This window comes from Tiliqua scincoides, chromosome 4 (genome assembly GCF_035046505.1).
Source record: "Tiliqua scincoides isolate rTilSci1 chromosome 4, rTilSci1.hap2, whole genome shotgun sequence".
Lineage (NCBI taxonomy): Eukaryota > Metazoa > Chordata > Lepidosauria > Squamata > Scincidae > Tiliqua > Tiliqua scincoides.
The window spans coordinates 119,640,081-119,647,076 of record NC_089824.1 but is presented as its reverse complement, the minus strand read 5'-3'; the positions used below and the strand labels follow the sequence as shown (position 1 = coordinate 119,647,076).

The following is a 6,996-nucleotide window of genomic DNA, read 5'->3' as shown; positions in this document are numbered from 1 at the left end:
TGAGAAGGCAATGGCTGGATGCACAATGACCCATCCATCGGTCCAGGCCAATCTCTTTGGCAACCTTCCTCCTCATCTTCTTCACCTTAGCATAGCGGCTGGCACCATGCCACATCCACCGCTGTAGGAAGTCCAACCAGACCACCATGATGCCGGGCAGCCAACCCTGAAGGGTGGCGAGTTCCTTGCCTGCTCTGGGCCTGAGCGGCAGCCCAGACATCCCACACAGATCATTTTCACGCAGGTGGAGCACCGATACATCAGGCGACAAGTTCTCCTTCAATTATTCCACCACTGCAGGCAGCAGCTGGTCCCACCGCATCCTCCACTTGGCCAGCCAGCCAAATTGCATGGCAGGGCCGAGCCTGAGCTGTGTTCCAAATTGCTTCGCGGCCGCCCACTTGTGGGCCCAAACTACCCTGGAATGGCCGCAGAACAGTTCATGAACTGGCTTCTCACCGCTTCCTGCAGAAGGAGAAAGAGAAGTTATTGCCACAACCCCTGTCCTTTGCAGCGCCCCCCCATAAAGGGGGGGTGGTGCCAATGAAGGAGCCTGCCTCTAAAAGATCCAAACGTAGCGCCTATAAGCTGCAGAACGCCAACGTCCTATCTGCTGAATGTCGCCCCTGGAGAGGTTCAACGCCGCAGGTGCAGAAGCCGCTTCAATACGCAGGGAATGAAGGCTTTACTCCTTTGGCTGCAACTCCAGGGCTATCAGGGCACACAAAAAGACCACTCTAAACTGGAATAAAGTCAGCAGGGAGCTGTCCGCGTGCTAGAACAGGGCTCCTGAATGTGCTACGTACTCCTGCAGCGCCTCAACCGAGCATAGCGGCAACCCGCCTGTCAAGCAGGTTGGAAAACATCACCCCTCTCTTAAAGGAATAGGGGCTGCATACCTGTTAGCAGGTTGTTGACAGCACATCCCACCTCTCATACTGGAGCAGGGACAGCATGCCCATTAAAGTGGTTGGTAACACTGCCTGTTAAGCAGGTTGGTAGCAACATTGCTGACATAACCTCACCCCTCCCCCGCTGGAGGAGGGGTTGCTCATCCATTAAATGGGTTGGTAACCTCACCCCTGTCTCAAGGAACAGGGGCAGCATACCTGCTGGTGGGGTGTTGACCGAACGTCACCCCTCTCCGTAGCACACTTGTTAAGCAGGTTGGTAATAATATCGCCCCTAAAGCAGTGAGGGCCGAGCACCCACTAAGCGTGCTGTTAACAGCAAAAATCCTCCCTCTCAAGATGAAGGGCCACAATCCTGTCAAGCGGGCTGGTAACTGGGCATCACCCCTTTCCTAGGAGGAGGGGCAGAGCACCCATTAAATGGTTGCTAATAGAATGCCCCCCTCTCGAAGAAGAAGGGGCCACAAATCCATAAGTGGGTTTGTAACTAAACATTGCCCCTCCCCCAGGAGCCAGGACAGTGCACCCATTAAGTGGGCTGGCAACAAAACATCACCCCTCTCTAAGGAGAAGCAGCTATGTGGGTTGTTAATAGAAACCTCCTCCCCTCTTCCAAAGGTCTAGGGGCATTATGCCCACTAAGTGGGTCTGCACCAGAACACCCCCCTTCTCTGAAAGGAGTAGGGGCAGTACTCCTGGTAAGCGTGTTGTTGACAGAACACCCCCACAGGAGTCGGGTAAGCGCACCTGTTAGGTAGGCTGGTAACAGATCGCCATCCTCCCCTAAGGAGAAAGGGTAGCAGCCTGTTAAGCAGGTTGGTAATGGAATGCCACTCTTCCCTTAAAGGCGTAGGGGGGCAGCGTATTAAATGTGCCAGCACGTCCCCATCCACTCTGCTCAATTCCTTGGGTGCTGAAACCTGACCAGGCAGCTTGCAAAGCGGCTCCCACATAGATGGGAGCATGTTGCATGTTGTAAGCAATTCAAGATGGCCAGGGGCTTCCCATGTGCTTCTAAATATCCTGAAACTGATGAAGTATTAACCAGGAGGAGGTCAGGTGCCTGGGTGGAGATTGTTGTGGGTGGTTGGACTGGTGTAAGCTGGGCAGATGCGACAGTTAGGGGAGCCACCACCTCACCATCGTCCATGCCCCTTCTGGTCAGTCTCATCCATCTGCAGGCGCCAGTATGTTGTGTTAAGACTCAACCTGTAATCCTCATGCCACAATGCTTGTTGGGGGGGGCGCAAACCTGGATTTGGCAAGCAGCTCATTGGGGGGGGAATGCACCCCCTTAAAGATACCCAGATACTGGGTTGCCCAGTGAAGCCTCACAAGCCAAAGGGCAACATAAGCAAATTCCATGTTAATCCTCGCACATGATGCTGGAGGTAGCTGGCTTGTGCCCATCAGCAACTATAAAGGCAGCTCTACTAAAACCCGCCAGTATCGTCCATATTTTGCAAGTCCCTAGCGTAATCCTGCCATCTGCTCCTGGGCCTAACTGAAAGGCCTCGTTATCTAGCACCAGTAGTGAAGGCATGAGAGACAAAAGGGGGGGGGGAGGACCTTCCTTTGGGAAGGGAGCTGAGCTGCCAAATCTGCTGAACCTGCATGTCTTCCTCCGGCAGCTGGATCTGCAAGGTTATGCCACCCATGCTCAGGTGGCATACTGGTTCATGTTGAGCCAAGGTCTCGGAGGACTGCGCTCAGAGTCTGTGCGTGCCCTTGAGCTGTCTGCCAGGATGCTCTTCCTAAAAGGGGGAAGAGCCCCAGCTCTGTCCTTATTTATTCAAGAGACATGCTGGGCAAAAGTGTCTGCATTTTCATTTCAAAATACTTAGAGAAGTGAAGCTCTCCCCAGACTCTTGCAGCATCCCAATGCTGGTTGCAACTTGGAACTTACAAAACTAACAAAACACCTTTGTCCCAGGCCAAGAAACTAGCAACTACACTGCTGCATTGATTCATTGGTGACCGATGGTCAGGTCAAAGGCTTCAACCAATGAAGTAAATGGGGGGATCTAATTGGTGCCGTTCCCCTTTCTGGCTGCTGGCGGAGGCAGTGCCTTCTCTGCAGCTACCCCATGTTCACCTTCAGGGTCCAGACCGGGGCCAACTCCACCCTAAGGGGTGCGGAGACTGCTTGCTTTATGCTGCAGAGCCTGCAGGCACATGCTTGTGAACAACTGCTCCTAGTGAAGTTGCCGGCCAACCTGCCTTCAAAGGGCGTGGGATCTGCACCCATGGCACATCTCCCAGCACCTAGGACTACTAAGCCTTGCTGCTAGCTATCAGGTGACTGCTACCTTTCCAGCTCCCCCAAGCCCCTTTCGGTGGCATAACCAGCCATGTCTCGAGCCCCACTGTGGGATCCTCCACCCCCAGTGAGGTTTTACTAGGTAACGAAAGCCCTAAATCTAGAAATGTTGCTCACGAGCATAGCCCTGCTGAGCACAATACATCATAGCCCTGACTGGCATGCTGTCTTATGTCCCCATATTCTGAATTGGCTGGCCCCAGAGGGCACATCCAAATTACGGCTGAGGCGTAAATCAAAATCCCTTTAGCCAAATTGCCCGATACTTGCAACTCCCTCCCCTCCCCAGCCCTGTAAGATACTTTGAGTTTCTCTACTATCCCGACCACCAGTCCCGGGGCTGCTCCTTGTCAGGTGCAGAGTCTAAGTTGCCCAGGGTTTTTTGGGGGGGAGGGGGAGGCTGCAGCCACAGCCACCCACGCAAGCTAGTAAGGTGCTCCCTTTAAGGCCACCCTGGGGAGCCTGCTCCCACATGGAGTGCGCTGCAACCTGCCACCTGGGCAGGCGGGAGCCCTGGAGCAGCTGCGCGATCACGGCACCCTTCTCCAGCAACCCCTGTGGGCGCCCTCCCGGGAAGCAGCAGCAGGAGCTGCGAGTGCCACGTGCGCTGGAGACCCCAGTGAGGTCAGCAGGGAGACCTGGTTCCAAGCAGGAAGGCGGCAGCCTGGCCCCTCCACCCACCAGGCCAGGGACTGAGCGCACACTCCAAGCATGTCTGCTCAAAAGCAAGTCCCCCTGCGCTCCACAGGGCTTACTCCCAGGAAAGTGTGCCTGGACTGCACCTGATCCTTCCCTTGGGCAGAGCCTGTCCAAGCCCCCATCCCCACCTTACAGATCAAACACGCTGCATGTGGGATCCAGCGCAGGAGAGGCCTTCTCAGTAGTTGCACTGGTCCTGAGTCCAAGGTGGCTGGATGGGGTCAGGTTCGCTCAGTGCCCACAAGCAAAGAAGGAAGGGGGGCTGTTGCTGTGTCTTTAAATTACCTCTGCTCCCCCCAGCCTCAGCCCTCCGCCAATCCCCTCAGGGGAAGGGGCTCCTGTTTTCCGGCCTGGCCATACAAACTCCAATCTCCCTGCTTGTAATTGGGAGATTGGAAGAACACTCTCCCTTTAACTAATATCCTCATTGACTCCCCCACCCAGCGCTGTTTATAAAAGCTTTCTGACACGCTTTACTTAAATACCTTAAAAGCAAATTTAGAGATATTCCCCCTTCACCATCTGGAGCAGATGTTTCAAAGCCCCATCTGGTTTTATGCCCCTGAAGGATACATTCAGGAGACAAGAGGATCTGTTTCTGGCAGAAAACAAGAAACATAAAGTCAACTGGCAACTCCAGAGTTTTAACTCTTGATTCATACTTGCATACAGTTTGGGAGGATTTCAGAAGGATTAGTGAGGATGCTACCTAAAGTTCTGAATTCCCCCCAACCTAGAATGAATAATCAGAAGGCTGGCACAATACCATGAAAAGACAACATGTGTGCAGCTTGCGAGAGCTGCCTGTATTTCTTCTGAAGATGCATTTAACACAGTGTTTCTCAAACTGGTCTCTAGGCTTGAGACCACTAGGTGGTCTCAAGCCAATTTCAGGTGGTCCCCCATTCATTTCAATATTTTATTTTTAATATGTTAGACTTGTTGCTACTGAGGCAAGGTGACCTTTGACCCTAGACCTGGATAGCCCAATAGAGTATAAACAGAGTATTAAGGATTAGTTTAATATTATAGCATATGCACAAGAGAAGAGAGAGCTGCTTGATTTTTAGAAACAAATGCTTAAACAGCTTGAAAAACCACACTGCCATAGCAAAAATAGAAGTCCTAATTTTATTAAAGGTCTGGCTAGCATATAGAATAGTGAAAGCCATTTCTAGCTAAAATCAAAGAGCCACACAGAGAAGCTGCTTAGTAAGCTGTTTTGCTTGCTGACAGAAGTTACACACAGTTTAGGAGTTTAGGGAGTAGGACAGATAAAAACTCCCTTTTTGGCAGACGCACAGGGATGGCCAAGGTTGCCATGCCAGGTGCCAAAACTCTCTTGTTATTCTTCTAAGCTTTCAAAAGAAGGAAAAAACAAATATAAATATTTATTCTTTGCTTTTAAAGTGTAACCAACATATATGGAATATATATAAATAAGGTAGTAATCAAATTAAGTTTTAAAGAATCAAAATGCTTGATTTTAGGAAACTTTTAGTTTAGCAAACATTCTTATCAGTTGGCCTGTTCTTGGCAGACACCTGCGGAAACAAGTTTGAAACATTAGTTAGAAAAAAACAGAACCATCCTTAAGAAAGAGTCTTTGTATGAATGTAACTGAAGATAAGAGAGGGGGTTAGTGTGGAATTGCCTCAAAGGCAGTTTTTGCCGATATGAAATGTAACTGAAGGTAAATAAACAAGTATTTGTTAAACAGAAATCAGTACTATTTAACTTGTTAAAATATAGAAAAGGTCACTTATATACACCACTATATCACTTAATGGGTAATTAGTCATAAAAGTTATACAGAATTATATAGTAAAATTGTTAAAAGGGAGTTTAAAGATTCTAGTTTACACAGGTTAGCAAAAGGCCCACAAGAAACATACTAAACACAGGAGAGAAGATGCAGATGAGTAGCATGAGCAAAGCCATTCTAATTAGGAAGCGTTTAAAAGTTAATGAATGGGTTAGAAGTTCTGCCAAATTAAGGTCTTCACACCCATGTTTAGGTATTTGTGTGTTCTCTTTAATAGGGATAGTATGAAAACTTATTTTCTCAAAGAGGTCCCTGATTAGACTAATAAATGTGAGTGAAGGTGGTGGTTGGCAGCCTTCAGTCTCGAAAGACTGTGGTATAAGCCTACAGCACCCGGTATTCCCAGGCGGTCTCCCATCCAAGTACTAACCAGGCCTGACCCTGCTTAGCTTCCAAGATCAGACGAGATCGGGCATGTGCAGGGTAACAGTTGCTGCCAGAGTGAGGGTCAGTGCTGGATAAAATGATGTTACAGTGAACCTTGCTGGTTTTGGAAACTTTTGGAAATTGTGTAATTTTGGCAAAGTTTTGAGATGAAACCCCACCTGTATGTAAATAAGAGCCAATCAATGGTTTTGCTCACTTGTTGCCCACCTATTTTCCATCTTGTATGTAAATGGTATTTATCTATGTCCTATTAAAAATTGAGCCCCATTTATGATGTCAAACCTTCAGCGAATGGGAAGTCTGGATTTTCAGACAAAGGATTGTGTAGTATAAAGGGGAAAACCCACCGGTCAGACGATGTCCATGCTCTGGACATGAGTCCCGTGGACCAATTGTATACAATTCAGTAAAAACCATAAGAATAGCCCTCTTGGATCAGGTCAAAGGCCCATTTTGTCCAGCATCCTGTTGCCCAAAGTGGATCACTGTCTTGTAGGGGGTGGGAGGCATCAAGCAGGAGAAAAAGGGAGATTTCTCCCCACCATTGCTCCCCTGCAATTAGTCTTTGGAGGCATACTGCTGCTGAACCCAGAGATAGCCACAGCCATCACAACTAGTTGCCATTGATAGACATGTCCACCATGAATTGTCTGATCCTTTTAAAGCCATCCAAGCTAACAGCCATCACCATATCTTGTGGCAATGAATTTCAGACAAATTTTGTCCTATGTGAAGAAGTACCTTTTTTTGTGTCCTCAGGCCCCTGCCTATCAGTTTCACTGACATTTCACTGAGCGTGCCCATGTGTTTCTTCTCCCAACTGACAAGGGACCCTGCTGGAGCAAAATTTTCCA

The 6,996-nt window shown here is 49.2% G+C and overlaps 1 pseudogene; it reads right to left on the bottom strand.

The window, feature by feature from the left end:
- Positions 1–6,076: 6,076 nt before the first annotated feature.
- On the bottom strand, positions 6,077–6,196 carry LOC136650412 (5S ribosomal RNA; annotated as a pseudogene).
- Positions 6,197–6,996: the final 800 nt, after the last annotated feature.